Raw genomic sequence first — 19,493 nt, 5'->3', positions numbered from 1 at the left:
AAAAAAACATGTTCGTGACAACTACGGTTGGTCAACAAGCCGTCAATTCCTAGAATCGGTGTGGCAGGGTCATAGGTTGTGAATTCCAAGAATTGACAAGACCAAACACAATTGCTAGGGCTTGTTGATTCTAGGAATTGACAACCCCCCCAGCCCGTGACCAAAGGGCCAAGAGTAAGGGCAGAATGGTTGGTATGCCACCTGTGCCACACTGCCTACATTTCTCTGGTGTCGGGGCAGGGTGGCAACCTTTTTATTTTTAATTTTTCAATATATATATATATATATATATATATATATATATATATATATATAGATAGATAGATAGATAGATAGATAGATAGATAGATAGATAGATAGATAGATATGAGTTTTTTTTTTAATACCTACCAAAGGAAAAGACAATTTGGGTCAAAATGCTTTGATTCTTATTGTAGATTTTTAGAAACTATTTCCAAAGTTTATTATCATTTTGGTAAAACTAAAAACTAAACTTATTTTTTAGAAATTTTAAATTTTTAAAGTTTCAATTCCTTAATTTTTGATTGGTGGAATTTATGTGGTTTAAAACCAATTTTTAGAATTAAAATTTGTTTAAAAGAAGAAAACTTCTAATGGCCATGTGTCCTCATAAATTAATTATCGAAAAGAAAATTCAAATATATGGTTTTTTCCATAATTAATATTTTCTTTTGTAAAAATGAAGTATACATTTTTTCCATAATTAATTTTTTCTTTCCGCTCATTCTCATACTTCTATTAGTTGTTGTATTCTTTCTAATAAAAATGTTTTTTTTGGGGTTTTCCATAAATATATTTTATTAATCATAATATATATATTTTTTTTCTGGCCCATTTTTTCATAAAACTATATAATCATGAACCAATAGATTATTAGTAACTTGATTCCTCTCGTTGTGGTGCTTAAATCGTGCACTTAATATAACTAAGTTGTATGATCACATTCACCACATAAGAGTTCTCTACTTCTTGTAAAGAGGGAGTATTAAGAGCAATGTTGCATATTAAACTTTTTCTTAGTATTCTTTTTGTTTATGCTTTTAATTTTTAATATTTGAAAAAAACAATTAATTTTTTTTTTTAATTTTTTAATATATATTTTTATTTTTTTCTTAATTTTTTAAAATTCTTTTTAGTGTTATTGTTTTTCTTTATAACTTTATATTTATTATATTTTAAATAATTCTTTTAATTGGTTTTAAATAAATCAATTTGTTCTTTTTACTTGGTTTTTTTTAACTATTTTATTTTCTTTATTTTTTGGGACTAAATTTTTAAATTTTTCATAAATTATAATTATATATATATGAATGATATGCTTTTGATTTTTTTTAAATGGTTTAAATAATTTTTTATAAATAATTTTTTTTTAACATTTTTATGCTTTTTTTTATATAATTTTTATGTTTGATTTTATCTTTTCTTTTTGTTTTTAATTTTTAATTTTTTTTATTATTTTTTAATATATATTTTATTTACTTATTATTATTATTTTTATCTCTTTTTTTCCTTTTAGTTTTATTTTATTTTTTATTTTCGTTATGTTATTTCTTTTTTTTTTCATTCTTATTTATTTGTCTATTCATTTATTTTCTTTTTCACTTACTGGTTCACGGATACCCGGGTCAGTGGGTAGCCGCTACGTCCAGGGTTTTAAACACTGAGTGGACGCCACCCGAAGGGCATCAACACCCCTCGGCCTATTTACTGACCTAACCCTAAGAGCTTTCGGGATTCGACCCTGTGACCTCCCATTGGCGAGGCACTTGATTTGACCGATTGAGCTAACTCTTGGGGCTATCTATTCATTTATTATTTTTGTTTATTTTATTTTTTCGACGGGGTTCATGTTGATCCTAGACTATCAACCCGACCCGCTAATGTGTCAATTCGATATTTGATTTTAATGTTTTTGTTATAACAGGTCAAGTCTTTTTGTATTCAGGCTTTTGTGATCCATAATGATTTAAGCAAAGTCTTTCAGTAGAAATCACATAAGAGAAATTTCTGGCTGATGCATTTCGAACCAACAAGTGTGGTTCATCATTAGGGCCAGATGAAGAGGCAGACCATGGAAAAGGCTTAAATAGAGAGCAATGTAGAGATATAATTTCAAGTAACGACTATATTTGAGCAATAATATTTAAATTATGATATTAATTTGTTAATATATTAAAAATAAATATTATTAAGTAATGGCTATGTTAAACGCCTAGTTTTTTAAAAATAATAGTTAAATAATGATATTAATTTATTAATTTATTAAAAAATAAATCCTTTGCGATGGTCTACCTGTTCATGTGGTCCGGATGATGAACCACACTTGTTGGTTTGAAACGTGGCGACCAAAAATTTCTCTTATGTGATTTCTACTGAATGGCTTTGCTTAGATCAATTCTTTGTATAATATATCAAGTCTTCCCCCACAGTTTATCAATTTCATTTTTGAATTTTAAGTTTTATTGTAATGGATAGACTTTGCCTCCATTGCATGTCAATTTGATAATTGATTTTAAATTTTCGTTGTAATGTGTTAAACTGTCTTAGCCGAAGGCTTTAAAATAATTATACACTTAGCATTTAAAAACGAAATTGATCTTGGTATGATGACTCTTTCATACATGTGTTCACCTTTAATGTTTTCTAAGTCATATAGTTTGTCCATAATGCTACGGTTGAAATATGATGAAAACTTAAGGTTTTTTTGTAGTTATGATATTTGGTTTTAATTCTATGGTTGAAAATTTGTCAAGATTTTAAAGTTTTTTTTGAGTCGTGATATTTTATCTAATGGTATGGTTGAAAACAATTATAATTTTAGTGTATTTTAAAGTCATTATATTTTATATTTAACACCATTATTGAAAATTGTTGAAATTTTAAGGCTTTTCATAGACGTGATATGTTATCTTTGACACCATGTCTAAAAAAAGTTGGAATTTTAAGCCTTTTAGAAGTCATAATATTTTATCTTTAAAGTCATTGCTAAAAAATATTGAAAATTTAGCCTAAGAGAAAAAATTAAAATAAAATAAGATGGTGTTCCAACATCAACACTTGTCATTTGAAGGGTGTTTTTTCATGTCTTCTACACAAAACAAATTGGTTGATACTACCATTTTTAAAAAATGTTGAATATCTACCCAAAAAAAAAATTGTTCCAACATCGACATATTTCATTTTCAAGGTGTTTCTTTATGTTTTTTGTGCAAAAAAAAGATGGTTTTGCATCAACGGTTGCTTCAAATTGGTTGATACTGCCATTTTTTGAAAATGTTGAATAGCTACCAAAAAAAAAAACAAAAGAATGTTCCAACATCGACATATTTCATTTTCAAGGTGTTTCTTCATGTTTTTGTGCAAAAAAAAGATGGTTTTGCATCAACGGTTGCTTTTTCATATTTTTTTTACTAGAGTTCTCGTTTTAAAATTACATTTCTCTCTCTCTCTCTCTATATGTGTGTGTGTCTGTGTGTGTGTGTAATTTAGATTGCATTTTTGAATGCATAATACTTGAAAATCATACTACACAACTTAAACTTACAACTCTAACAATTTTTTACTGTCTTATAAACAAAAATAATGGAAAATAGACCTAAAAAGGGATCAAAATGTAGAATGGTAAGGCCGCTTAAAATATTTTCACCATAAGAATTTAATTTTTCAACTTTTTAAAACTATATATAATATATACATAATTGACATTGAAACATTCCACTTAAAAGGAGTAAAATATTCTATTTATGAAAGTTGTCAAACTATTTTTTTTTATTAATATATTTTTAAATACACCTCAATATTAATTACTTATATATATTGAAATGTTTTTTTTTTTGGTAGGTAAGCACCCACAGGGGATTTGAACCAGTGACCTATCGCAAGGAGTGCCTTAACAATGCACCTATTCACCGTCAATCCAAAGCCCCGTGGGCATATTGAAATATTTTATTTATAAACCACATTAAATTTTATTATTTTCATTATTAACACTTTTAAATGCAACATATTAATTCTATATTAAGAGTTGAATGAATTTCACATTTCCCTTTTATTATTCTTATTATAACATATTTGAAGTTTTAAACTTTCTTTTTTTGCTAAAGCAAGAGTCGTACCTTCTTTTCATTAAATCCAAAGTGGTTTACAATACTTACAAAAATCCCCCAATAGGAAGATTTTCTAAACAATCTAAGCTTTCAAACCCCAAAAGGTTCCCACCAAACACTTTTGAGTCCCGAAAAAGACAAGTTATGGGAGTCACCGGGCACATGAGCTCTTCCCCCAAAACCCCGTGCCATCCCACACTTCCTTCCCAAATTCTTGAATAATCCTACCCCACTGGAGAAGCAAATCACTTCAATAAGAAGTAGGAAGTCAACCCCCCGACCCCATCGTACCCTCGCACATTCCTGAGCATTGATCGGACGATAAATAATCGGACGGTGGAGCTGAATATTGCACGCCCGAACATCAATGAATTTTAATGTTCGAAGAGGGTGGTTTTCCGACCCAACCCTCATCCACATGTCAAGCGATGAAAGGTATCGCTGCCCCACATGCGAAACCACCTTTGGCTTGTAAGCGGTGTGAGCGCACCAAAACCGCTCGAGAGGTGTTTTAGTCTCCCTACCCTGAGAATAATGGGAAGTGCTAACGCCAGAGTGATTATTGATCACAGTCTTACTCCTGGCAGAAAAAACCCATCGCCCGCCATCGGAGATTTTCAGCGGTGTGATGAACGAAGCTGCCGAGACCGCCTGATTCGTGTTATCCTCCGTTGACCCATCCAACCAAAAATGTGAATCCTGCATAAATCTACTCATTGCACCTTGTCTTCCTTAGTTTTGTTCTGATACAGTCTTTTATCCTCTTCCACCTGGGAATGGAAAATCCCTTTTAGATCACTTTGTGACATATCCAACCAACTCATTGAGTTACTGTTGTCCTCACAAGTGACCCCTTGGTTGGCTAGGATGTTCACCAATTTGTTGGCCTTTCTGCGCAGATGGTTGAATATAAGAGTGTGAAGTCCCTGAAGATGGACTTGAATTTTTTGGAGCACCCTTATTAACCTCCAATTTTTTGAAACTTTCTCCGGTCTTGTTCCATGACTAATTTTCTTGGCTGCATTGATGACTAACTCAAAATTAGCTTCTATTATCACATTATGGCTGTTGTTCTGTTTGAAAAGGTCTAAGCATGGCTCCAATTCCATCAGTTCCACCATGGTTTTTGTTGCTTTTCCTAAGTGACAATGGAAGAGGGAGATTATGTTTCTTGTTTCATCCCTTAGAACTCCTCCAAAGCCAGTGATTCTGGGGTTAATTTTAGAAGCTCCATCGATGCTAAACTTCAAAAAACCAACCGTAGGGGGGGTTCCAGAACTCCTTAGTCGATTCCCTTAAGATTATTTTTCTGTTTATACCTTGAGGTGTGATCCCATGCATGTCTAATTGTTTGAGGATTTTCAACTCTGTTTCTGAGGGAGGATTTTTGGGGGTATCCCTTACTATTGTTCCCACTGTCTCTTTTAGCTGTTTCAAGATCTGCTTTAGCTGGCAGAGAAATGAGGTCTTTTCTTCTTTGAAAATCCTTTTGATTCTTTCTTTCCACACATTCCATATTATGAAACTTGGCAGGAGAGCCTAGGCAGAGTTGAGAACCTCATGATCCGAAAATTTAATCCTCCAATTGTTTAAGGTGTTTGTGATACTATCTCTGTCTCTATCAGACTGATTGAAGATGGAGGCAAAAGAATCCCATATCCTTGAGGTGAACATGTAGCTATTGAGAAGATGCTCCATTGTCTCCTCTTGTGCTTCACAGAGCTGGCATCGGGAGGGTCCCAACATACCCCTCTTTTTGATATTGTCCCAGGTTAAGATTTTCCTAGGGTGAACTAGCCACATAAAGAGCTTGATGTTCATCCAACCTTTGTTCCTCCATAGCTTCTGCCATATTTTGACTGGAGCTTGTGATTCCAGCCCAAGGAGAATTCCTTTTGCTTCCTTAACATTAAAGTTTCCCTCTTTGTTGTTTCCCATCTTAGTTGGTCTTGCCCTTCAGTGACTAAAATCATCCTTTGATTCAGCATCCTTATTAGGGTCTCTGCTTTGCTGTTGAGTGATCTGTCCTCTCTGCCATCTATTTTTTTCCACGTTCTCCATTTCTTGGTATTGTGAGCATGTTCCCAAAAGTCCTTTACCTTTACTAATCCTTGGTTGTCTGTCTCTTGCTTGAGGCCTAAAAAATCCTCTGTCAAAAGTGTTGGTTCTTGTTGCCATTTGTCCTCCCAGAATAGTGCCTGATCTCCATTTCTGATTTCCCAGAAACTATTTTTTTGAACCACTTCTTTGTTCTCCCAGGCTTTGTTCCATATGGGAGAACCCTTCCTGTTTCCCGTCATTCTTATTAGCTCAGAAGAGTGTCAAGAGCTGGCATATTTTTCCTTCCAGATGCTTGCCCATTGAGCCTCAGGATCCTTAACCCACTGCCACCAAAGTTTGGCTCCCAAAGCCTTGCTGAGAATCTCTGGATCATCCAATCCTAGGTCTCTATGGTTCTTAGGGTTACAGATCTTGTCCCAAGAAACTAAAGCCCATTTTTTCCTAGTTTCCTCCTTGCCCCAAAGAAAATCTCTTTGGATATTTCTGAATTGCTATAGGACTCCTTTTAGTGTAGGAAGTGCTGATAGCATAAAGACTGGGATAGCTTGGAGCACTACCTTTGCAAGAACTAGTCTACTAGCTATTTAAAGATCTGATTGTCCATTTTCTGACTTTGTCTTGCATCTTGCTGATTAATGGTTCCCAAATGCTCTTATGAAAAGGTTTAATTGTTAGAGGAACTCCCAAGTATTTCGAGGGGAGGGAATCTCTTTGAAAGCCTAGAATTCTGGAGACTTTTCTCTGGATGGCAATGTGGGTGTTGAAAAAGAAATATTTTGATTTGGAAAGATTGACCTCCATACTTGTTGCCATTGCAAATTCACTCATAATTTTTTTGTATGCTAGCGCTTCCTTGAATGTGGGAATGCCCTGTAGCATGGTATCATCAACAAATTTTTGATGGCTCAAATCTTGCCCATTCTCCGAAAGTTGGAGGCCTTGAATTTTGCCAAAATATTTAGCATGCTTAATGGACCGCCCCAGCCCTTCCATCATGAGGATGAAGAGAAACGGCGAGAGCGGATCACCCTGCCTAAGTCCTCTAGAAGGAAGAAAAATTTCTGAGGGGGAGCCATTAACTAAAATTGAGAAGCTGGTGGAAGTCACAAGTGCCATCACCCATCTGATCCAATTGTGATCAAAACCAAATGCAGAAATCACATTATTGATATATGTCCAGTTTACTTTATCATAAGCTTTGGCTATGTCCAATTGCATTATCATACACGCTTTTTTGTTACTAGTCAACGAGTGAACCACCTCGTGAGCTTGAATGATGTTATCTAGAATTTGGTCTGCCTTCCACATATCCAGCTTGTTCACCCGAAATAAGCGTAGGCAACAAAAGTTTGAGTTTGTTGGCCACTACCTTAGAAATTATCTTGTAAACTACATTGCATAAGGCTATGGGCCTGTACTTCTCTGGCATTTGAGCATTATCCTGCTTTGGAATAAGGGCGATGAAGGAGGTGTTCAGAGCTTTCAAAATAATTCTGTTCGACCTGGAATCTTCCACAACCCTTACAATATCTTTTTTGACAATGTTCCATAAAACTTTGAAGAAATCCACATTGAAGCCATTTGGACCAGGGGCTTTTCCATTATGCATTTCCTTGAGTACCTCGCTTACCTCCTTTTCAGTTACAGGTCTGTGGAGATTACAGTTGTCCTCTCTGGATACCAACTTAGGGATGCGTTTAGTGAAGTCTTTGATAAAAGGCTCCCTTACTAAAATGTCTTCCTGGTCAATACCTCGGAAGTGTTTAACTAACACTGCTTCAATTTCCTCATGGGTTTGATGGATCCGCCCTACCTTATTCTTGATCGAAGAGATCCTATTGTGTGTCCTATTAGCAATGGTGGATCTATGGAAAAATTTGGTGTTCCGTTCTCCTTCCTTTAGCCATTGAACTCTTGATTTTTGTTTCCAGAAAATTTCTTCTTGTTTGCATAGCTTTTCCCATTCTAGATGGTATTTCTCTACCTGTTCATTTTTGTTCTTATCAAATCCTTCCTTGATCAAAGTTTGGTTGAGCTCCAGAATTTTATTTTCAACAGATTTCTTACCTGCAAAAATATTTCCAAATACATCCTTGTTCCAAGCTTTTAGCTTCATCTTGATGTGCTTTAATCTTTTGTGTAGCAGGAACATTGACGATCCCTGAATCTGCAAATCTTCCTCCCACCATTTACCAATGTTGCTAATAAAATATGGATGTGAAAACGAAATATTTTCAAATATGAACGGTCGATTTCTTGGGGTGCCTATGCCCTTGATCTCCATTAGTACTGTCCAGTGATTTGAGCCACTAAAAGGGAGAATTCCTGCAATTATTTCCTTGTCTAAAAGCATGAGATCCTCTGAGATCATGAATCTATCTAACTTAGAGGCTACCTAGGAATTCCCTCCTCTTTTATTATTCCAAGTGCAGAGGCTATTGTTTGTCTCAATGTCAACTAGCTTCATGCTTTCTGAAAAGTTTTGGAAGGATGCGGCATCCTTGTTTAGAGCTCTTATACCCCCTTTTTTTTCCAAGAGAGATCTGATCATATTGAAGTCTCCTCCTATGACCCAAGGTAATCCTACATGCCTAAACTAGAGATCCACCAAGGAGTCTAAAAACCTAATTTTGTCATCCAACCTTTGAGGGCCATAAACATTCGTGACTAGATAAGTGTCCATGTCTCCTACAGGCTATATGACCACTGATAAATAGTTCCTTGATGCTTTCGCATCGATTATTCCAATCTTTTGGGGATTCCAGAGAGTGAGGATACCCCCTGCTAAATTTTCAGCTTTAACTTCTAGAAACTCAAATCTGCTGAGCCATTTACTATGGATTTGCCTTAACTTTTAAATAGAGCATTTTGTTTCTTGGACAAATATTAAATCTGGAGCTGCTTGTTTCATTCTGTTATTTAGCATTCTCTGTTTTCTCCTGCTACCTAGACCTCTAATATTCCAAGTAGTGAACTTCATAATTAAAGATTGGTAAAGGAATAACTGGTTAGATCTTTCATCTTACCTGATTCTACCATGAGCTTTCCACATTCCATCAGTAGTTCGTTTTGCTTTTTTCGGCCTCTTTTTTTCCTGGGATTCCTTGGTGCTAGCCCCGAAGTCACTTTTACTGCCTTCACTCCTTCGTTACCCTTTCTTTCATTGTTATTTACTTCCTTCAAACCCTTTACCTGGGTTTTCCATAGGAATACATAGATCCCTGATTCAGAAATCCTTCTAGATCTAGGTTTTCTCTGTCAAGAATTTCCTGTAGGTCATTGTCCTCCATTTCCATCTCACTATGGTTCATTTCCTGGTCCATTTCCAGTTCTGAATCACTCATCATGTTTCCTTTTTGTTTTTAATTTTCCTGTGTCTGATCATTATCTTCTTCCTTCTCCGTCTTCTCATAACCTTCCTTTGTTACTAGATCCTCTACTGCTATTTCTTCATCCTCTTCGAGAACTTGGTATTGATTCTGACTGGCCTTTTGTCCTCCCGCTTGCTGTTGTTTTGGCCCTTTTTTGCCACTTTTTCCTTTATGGACAACTCTGTGAAAGTTTTTTGTGTCTTTCATTATGTTTCTTTTACTTTTGTTTTCTGCTATACTAAGAGGGCAGTCTCTCAGAAGGTGTCCATGTTCATGGCATCTACAACATCTAAAAGGAATGTGTTCATAGTCTACTATTTGCACCCATTCCTCATCAAAAACCTCCAAGATGACTTCATCCGAAAGAGCACCAGATAGATCCATCTCCACATATATCCTAGCAAAGGAAGTATATTTTCCCCTCCTTGTGGCTTCAGAAGCTTTGACAAGCCTTCCTAATTTATTGCCTATGGCAGCTAGCAATTCTGTTTGCCAATAATCAAGAGGTATAGACTAGAGTCTTACCCAAACCAGGACTGAGGTAAAAGTTTCCATCTCCAGAACTAAGTTCATCTTCCATGGCCTCATATAGAGCCCTGCCACTGCATAGAAGTAGGGCCCACCTTCAAACACTCTATCTTTATCCTCAATGTTGGTGAACACCATAGTGAAGAAACCCTTAGACCCCAGGTGAAGATCAATGCTCCCTTTGGGCTTCCAGTGGTATTGGATCCAAGTCTGTAAAGCTTTTTCCATGGGCCATAACCCCATAAATTTGCATATGATTGCGTACATCTACATGTGCTCCCTGTGCGCTCGCAGCTCTGGATTATTTAATACTACTCTAGGAGTGATTTCAGCCTTGGGTTTACATGGTCACTTTTGATTTTTGTCTTTTATTCTCTGTTTTTTGTCATTTTTTTCCTTGTCTTTTGTGCCATCATTCTCCTCTGATTTGGAGCCATCCATTTCCTCTTCCATGTTCCTACCTCCTTCCTCCGCTTTCCCTCTGCCTTTATCAGAAGGTATCTTGCTCTTGCTGGCTACCACCTCCTTGTAGGAGGGAGTGAAGCTCCCTCCTCTACTTCCCTCCATGGGTAACACTTCCGCCACAACCTGTAACCCTCCCACGCCTCGACCCGGGGACTCTCTAGTCGCTCTCCCCTGAATTTTTAAACTTTCACTTCTTCTATTTTTTTATTATTATAACACACATTGAAATAAATTAGTGAGCATAGATCTTTGAATACTTTATATAAGCTATAAATTGAAATATTTTTAAAAGGTGTAAGAACCTTGCATCTTTCTCGTACTAAAAAATGAAAATATAAGTGTTTAGTTTAATTCCTTTATCTCAATAACAAATTGAAAGTGAAATATTTTCACCACATCTTCTTCATACTCAGTTATAATAATTTTAGTTAAAATTAGCTAAATGTTTATATTCATTCCTTTTTTATTATAGGTGGCATTGATTTTTTATTTAGATAACAATTTTTTTATAAAGAGACATGTGTCAACTCCACATTGAGCACGGATAGAATCACACATCTACATCATATTGTGTTGACTCTTTCTCTTCTCTTTCTTTTTATATATTTGATGTTAAAAATCTTTTACTTAACATGCATAATGAAATATTTTGATATTTTAATATTAATATTTTTGAAGTGTTATATATTAAATTCATATTTAAGAATAAAATAAATTACACATCTTTCTATGGAAAGTAAAAGTACAAGAAAATTATTGATTTTAATTATTATATAAAATTGATATAGAATTATGTTTGATAAAAAAATTGAAATATTTTATCTATGGCTAACACTGAAATACTTTTTTGTTATTAGTATATTTTTATTTTAAATATTACGTGTCAATTGAGAATAAAATGAATTACACATAATGTAATATCAACAAGAGTAATAGTTCTGATGCCGCTATTTAAATTATTATTTTGCATAAAGTTTTTCACTACATTGGCATTAAAGGCTTTTACTACTAATATTTTAGTAATAAATTGACATATATAATAATATTGGTGACATTCGTATTTATGAATATATTTTTGTATTTGTGTGGAGAGGTCAGTATTTCGTCCATATTTGTGCCTCAACCAAAACTTGTTCTACAATGCTTGCTTCACACAATGACGAATATATAGCTTCTTCCATACACAATATATTTGGACATGTAACTCTATTGTGCAGAGAGGTTCAAATTTAAATATCATCCACATTTCAAAGAGCGGGAGGTATCTACATTGGCATTAAAGACTTTTATTGCTAATATTTTAGTAATAAATTGATGTATACGATATTATTGTTGATATTTGTATTTATGAATATCTTTTCATATTTGTCTGGAGAGATCTACATTTCATCCACATTTGTTTCTCATCCCATGCTTATTTCACACTGCTTTCTCCACACAATGATGACTACACAACTTCTTTTGTACATGCTATTGTGTGGAGAGATATGCATTGTGTCCACATTTATGTCTTAGTGCATGCTTATTCCGCACTGCTTGATCTGCGTAGTGAAGTTTGTGCAACTACTTATGTATATGCTATTTTGAGTGTAAATTATGCTTATTTTCGTATTCTGAATATATTTTCATATTTGTGCAGAGTGTTCCGTATTTCAGTGACATTTCTGTCTAAGTAATGCTTGTTCCACACAACTTTCTCTACATAACAACGACTAAACAACATCGTCCATGAACACCATATCTAGATGTCATGTAATTCTATTATGTGGAGAGGTCTTCATTTCGCCTACATTTCGTAGAGTGGAAGTTATCTACGTTGGCATTAAAGGATTTCATTAATAATACTTTAGTAAGCAACTGATATATACAATATTAGTGGTGGTATTCATATTTTCAAATATATTTTTTTATTAGTGGAGAGAGGTTTGTACTTCATCCACATTTTGTCTCAGCCCATGCTTTATTCGCACTGCTTTCTCTGCACAATGACAACTATGAAGTTTCTTTTGTACACGATATATCTAGATGCTTAACTCTATTGTCGGGAGAGGTCCACATTCTACTTGGTCCGCATAACTTCTTCCATACATGCTATATGTGGAGACCCCACCAGAGTGAATAACTATTTTATTAAACGGTTGAAATATATGAGGTTATTTTTAATATTTTGTATATTTTTAACATCTGCTTGTTTAGTCACTTGTGTGGAAGTGCTCTTTGTGCAGATGTCCACACTTTGCACTAAGCACTAATATTATTCCTAATATTTTAGTTATAAATAATTCACATTAGTAGTCAATTTAGTAAACTTTCTGAGGATTAAAACATTGTTTATGTTTATAGTATTCATGATATTTTTATTTTAAATAATGTTTCAAATATCTATGTATTTATCCTCTTGTGCGAAAACATACCCATTGATAGCTAACTAACCTAAACTTTGCACTAAACACTTTTATTGCTAACACTTTAGTTATAGATAATGCATATCAGTGGTCAGGTGAGTAAAATTTCTATAAAGTTTACACACACTTATGGACAAAGCTACATTTCATTGAGTGAAAGATTTTCCTGTAGCGGAAGAAGATTTTTATTGTGCAGAAAATACCGTTATTTATGCACATATTATTGATAATATTTTAATTGTAAATAATGTATATAACTATTATTTAAATATATTTCAATTGTAAATAATGCAATATTCATATGTCCGAATATGTTTGAATATTAGTATTAAATAATGCATATTTGTAATACCACCGAAGCAAGTAGTGGACTCATAGAATGTTTTATAATACTTTAGTCAGAAATGATGTGCATCTACCTGTCTCTACAGGTAATTAAGTGGGGTCCTCATTTCACCTACACTTTGGTCTTAGCCCATAATTTCTCTGCATTGTTTGCTTTGCACAACAACATTTGCACATGTTCTTTCGTACACACTATGTGTGGACACGCTTCATCCACAAGCACCGTCAACTAGAGTTTGATAGGCTAAAATGTTGGTGCTCTTACTATAAGTATTGAGACTATTTTCTGGTGGCGTCGATGATGCTTATACATTCATTTGATCCATTTTTTCCAAATGCATAATCTATTATTGTTATAATAGAATAATATATTTAATGATTATAGTTAATATAGCTAATATGTATCAATGGTTAATCATTACAAGAATTAGCACTATACATCTATTTATGTTCTTCCTTGTAATTTTATAATAGAATTATAGCAATTTAATCATTCTATCAAATATTGATGTGTAGATATCAACACAACGAGTTGCGGACAATGAACTTCCACACCATGTAAATGTGAAATCTAAGTAATATGTTGTGTAGGTATCACTAATCATAAATGAGCTTGCAAAAATGAGGTTGAACTCAAGTTCCTTAAAGAATGGTTTTTATTTTTATTTTAACGAAGAAAGTTGATAATTGCTTAAGAAATTTGAAGAACAAATGCCAAGTTAAGTGACAATAGTCGTGAAAGAAACATAGTGGTAGAGGTGACAATAAGCAAATTGTAACAAAAGAAAAAGGGAGTAGGCCCAAACCTCTTAAAATAATTTTTTTAGCAAGCTTGTAGCATAAGTGTTGTGAATGCATTTCAGCTAGAAGTTAAATCAAAGGGAGAATGATGAAAAGACTTGCAACAACCTAGAGGATGGAGTGCTCATTTAGTTCCAAAGGAGAGGACCAATAAGGTGCCAAAAGACCAAGCTCAGACGAGAAGAAGTTTGGTGAGGTATCGTGTGGTAAGAAGAGGAGAAGCTTTCTACTACCTAGGTTGGTTGCAGCTCATAGTGGGCATGGAGAAGATCATAGATGAAAGGATGATGAAGACAATGGAAAAGAATCGAAGAGGAAGTCTAGAAGAAAACCATAACAATAGGAAAAAGGATACCAGAAAAAAGGCTACAAGACAATAGATGAGTGATGAAGGAAGAGAGAAAGAGTTGGTCAAGATGAGAGAAGAACTCAATGACCTAAAGAAATGACTACATGAACAAATAAAGTAGTGGAAGAAGTGAATATTAACAAGATTGAAGAGAGGTATTTATGTAAGAAGAAGAGTAATTTGGCATGTCAAAAAGTGGTATGCTTAGAAGATAATGCAAAGACTAAAGGAGGGGAAAGCACTCAGAGAAGGTAACTGTGAAGTCAGAGAACCATTTGTGAATCTGAAAAGGGATTGATCCTTGGAGAGAAAGATGATGACAAAGAGATGCTCGAAGTATCTTCTATGACTAGACTATCTCATGATTTTGGTTCTATTTATTTTGGTAAGTGTATATTTGTAGGTGGAACAACACAAATTGTGGGAGTGCCACAAAGGCAAAGCCATGCTAGTAGAAAAAAATAGATGGCAATGGAACTTGGAGAGGAGCAATTCCAGGAAACTATTACATGAAGAAGAAGCTATTAGAGAGTTCAAGATGAAAATATTCAATGGTGTTGAATGAAACTCAAAGGTATGATATATATATATATATATATATATATATATATATATATATATATATATATATATATATATATATATATATATATATATATATATATATATATATATATATATATATATATATATAGTACGGGTTTTCGCAGTTCATTATATCAGATACCATTTTTTGGGATTCAATTGCATTAAGTAAGTCATTCATGTATGACCATTTCCATGAGAGGTAGTCGTAAATGACTAATTTCTTATGATTTTTGAATAGTCCTCTTTACATTCATTTCATCGGGTGATGGGTTTAGTTCTTTTTTATGGATTTAAAAATATTTGGAGAAAAGGAAAGGGGAGACTAAATAATTTGAAGAATTAAGATGGTAAAGAAGAAGTTTTCGAGAGTAACCTAGCTCAAGGAAATAGCTCATTAGAAGTTATAAGGAGTAAGGAGCGAGGAGATAGTTTGGAAAGAAGAAGAGAAGCTCTGGAGACAGAGACTTGTACATTTGTTGAGGATGACCAAAAAGAATAGGATATTCCTAAAGGTGAAGATGAAATGGATGTTTATGAATGTAGTTGGTTCCTTGATGAGGAAGAATTTAAAGATACCAAGGAAATATTCTTTGGCAGTCTGATGGACTACAAAAATAGTTTGGGTCAACATGAAAATGGGATAATTGAGGGAGCAAAGGAAAAACAAAATATTTTTGAATTTGACACTTGGTGTGTATTTACTGGTTTGACAGAGAAATATTGGCAAGTTAATGATGTGCTTATGCAAGTAGAAGAAGAATTGAGACTCATAGAGGAGGTAGATGTAATGGAGGAGTTATGTGAGCACTTTTTTGATGATGAAGTTGTTATAGTAGAGGGAATTGAAGTAGGGAATCCCTTGAGATTTTTAACCAAAGAGGATGGAATAGCAACATATGAAGACATGATTTAGGAGAGCCTCATACTTAAACAAGGAAGCACGAGTGAAGAGGATTTCGAAACTTTTGGGGAATTGTTGGTAGAAGAACTGAGCGATGGATGTTTCATAGAGGATGAAGACATAATTAAAAATGATTTTGAATTATATGAAGAATTGAATTCTTTATAACGTAAGATATATACCCAATGAATGCACATACAAATTACAAGGGAGGAACTAGAGGAGGAATGATTTGTGTTCAAAATCAAGGAAGAAGGAGTTTTCTAGTGTGAGTGGAAATGATATGAACAACTGATTAGTAATATTTTTGTAACTCTTATAATAAAGGAGGATGTGAAACAACCTAAGGACATTAATAGTAGCAGTGGAGATCACCCAAAGATAGAGGTTGACAACTTGATTGATGAAGTGTGTGAGCTAATGAGAAGACCATCTAAGAGGAGGAGGTATAATATATAGGAGAGGGTATGCAATAAGGAAGAGCAGTTTATAGAAAAAATCTACATCAGTAGAGCAAGTGGGCAACAACAACACAGGATATAGAAGTCTGGAGAAGAAAAGACAACAGGTAAACATGACCATAGCCGGGAAATAGACTAGTTATAGATTAATGTTTTTGATCTAGGAGGACCTTCATCAGTGCATGAAAGAACATGGTTAAGAGACCATGATAGTTTTTTACCTTGGGAGTCTGATGCAAGAGAATTCCACTTGCAAGTCAAAATCTATTTTTACTAGAGCTAGGGGGTTTCATTTACCAAGGGGGTTGTTTCCCTATTTGAGTGTACTTATTGATTTAATCGTATAGTGCTATGTTCCCATGATAAATGTATATAAGTAACGAGAATGAGGATATTGTAACTATATCCCTCTTTTAGAAGGTAGATCTCATTAATATTTGTGAGAGTTAGAGAGAAATTAAGGAAGTTAGATTATTCAAAGATTTATGGATCTATGAATCCTAGAATAGGGAATTTGTGTATCTAAACCATAATATTGTTCATAATCCTTATGTACAAATATGTATCTAAAATAGGATTACATGGTGTTGAGAGAGATTAGAATCGAGAGGATTGGGGAATCCAAAATATGGCTTTAGTGCCAAAGGGGCCATGTGTTGTAAATCTGCCTAGAAGGTCCTATTGTAAATATGTTTTGTTCTTTTAATTAATATAATAAAGGAAGAACTTTGTCCAAATGTCCTAAGTGTATCTATATTTGAAAGGGAAGTGAGAGTTTCTTCAATAAACAGTCCTTCTGTTATATTTATGACCAAAATACATACACTGTAACACACACACACACACACACACACACACACACACACATATATATCTTAAATTAGTGGTTCTGATGTTGTTTTTAGATAGAGACGAGAAGAGAATTTAATATATAACACATATATATGATAGCGATTATAGGAGGGTCCCATGAGAAGGAGCGATAGATAGGCTGAGAGTAAACAAGATCGGTATCAGACTGGATCAAGTCTTGTTGGGTGTGGAGCCTGATTATCTTCTATATTCAAAGGTATCGCCACATAGGACCCTAGTTCGAAATGGGGGCGGCAACACCGCCCATAAAATATTCGCTGCAGGGGGGGTCCAGGGGGGGTGGGTTGCGGGGGGTTTCGGGGGAAGCGCCCCCGAAGCTAAAAACAGCTGTAAAATTGCCTTGTAAAAGTATAGTAATTTCTAGTCAATCTGGACCGTTCATTAGGTGGATGATCTGACAGTAGAACTTATGTTTAGTTTAGGGTTTTTTGCCCTATAAGGCAACCCCTCTCTTTGTATGAGGGTATTGTATTTGAGGTTGTGTGATACATTTGTATTCTGTGAGCGAGAAACAGAGAGGTGAGACTGTGAGAGAAAACAGAGGATATTAGAGCGGATTTGTTGTAGGTTGTGTCTCTTCATTTTGCTAGATAATAGAAAGGAAGGATTGGCTGTTCGGGGTGGACGTAGCCCAAACTGGGTGAGCCACGTATATATGTGTCTCTCTTGTTTTGTGCATTTTTTGTGTTTATATTTCTGCAATATTTTATGTGTTCCATTGCTCCGTAATATATAATTTTCTAACAAGTCTCGCACTTAAGTGGATGATCGAATTTGTGTAATAGTGAGAGGAGCACAAAGGCTATGTTTAATAAAGGAGGAATATTTGTGCATAATATTTGTGACAAAGAGGCAGTGAAATGCTTGAAAAGGTGTTGAAGAAATCATATATTACAATGGCATAGTGGAAGAAGTACATAGGATTAGACGATAAAGGAACGACACTGAATCATTTTCTCTCCTTTACGATGTATGTCAATTGATAACACTGAGAGATGAAATGTGAAAATTCAGGTTGAAGACATTATTTCAGAAGGAAAGAGCACACATTCTTGACAACACCGGGTCAAAGTTATTATCCTGGAAGAAAAAGAGGGAAGCACTTTTGAAATAGGCCATATTTGGAGATCAAGATTACATGGAAAAGTGGACCCGCTGAAAAGTTTCATAAACCAGAGTATTGTAAAATCATCTTTCCATTAAACCAAGATTTTGAAAGAGGGTCATATATTTGAAGGAGAGAATCTAGATGGGTCCTGCCAGGAAGGCTTACCCTGATGACTTTTGTAATTCCCCTTTTTATTGCATTAAGAAATAAAGATTGGGTTCAGGTGGCATTAATATATCTCGAAGCTAAGTGGGTCAGCCTAGAGGTTTTTATGATCCTCTATTTATTAACTCAGACCATTATGAGTAGGAAAACATGGCGGTGGTTAAATAATTAATGGAGAGGCATTAGGTTCATTTATGAATACTATCCAACACAGAGGGAGAAAATTTTATATGTACAAGTTGACAAGAACCAAGGAATGGAACTAGGCCTTATGAAGTGGTCGTGCTGTGTGAAGTGTAAAGGAATTTGAAAATGCAGGGTTCTTAGATAAGTATGGATCTTGCGCTAATTCTTATGCTGGTATCATAGGTATAATAACAAGCTTCAAAATTATAGGTAAAGGTAATGAATCTGGTGGTTTTCATGGAATTCCTCCAGCCCTTATGATTCCTCCAACTTATGTTTAAACAACCTTTTAAAAGGGATTGTATATCCCTAAATTTCTAGTTGAAGGAAGTGTATTTGACTAGATCTAGGCACTATGGGTTTTTTAGGAGACAAGAATTTAGTAGGCCTATAATTGGGCCTACATCAACCTCTTTTCCAGATGGACTATACGGCTCACTTCTTGATTGCAATGACCAAAAAAACTTCAGCTACAACATTATGATTATCAACTTTTTTGAAATTGCTAAAATTTATTATTAAATAATGTCATTTAATTAATAAAGCTTACGAAGAAACAATTGTAGAAAATTTCTACAAATCTGGCTCTTCTACTATGTAGAAAATTTGATGGTAGGTTAACCCGATAATGCAATATAAATCAAAGAAGAATAATATAACCTACTTCTACTATCAATTTGTGGAATCTTAAAGATCGAGTTGAACAATATAACCATAAGAAGAAGAATCAATGCACAATACACATGAAAATACTTTGCA

Source organism: Pinus tabuliformis, chromosome 4_2 (genome assembly GCF_031772625.1).
Source record: "Pinus tabuliformis cultivar Carrire ecotype Pingquan chromosome 4_2, CPIR1, whole genome shotgun sequence".
Lineage (NCBI taxonomy): Eukaryota > Viridiplantae > Streptophyta > Pinopsida > Pinales > Pinaceae > Pinus > Pinus tabuliformis.
The sequence above is the reverse complement of the archived record's forward strand: the minus strand, read 5'-3'. Positions refer to the sequence as shown.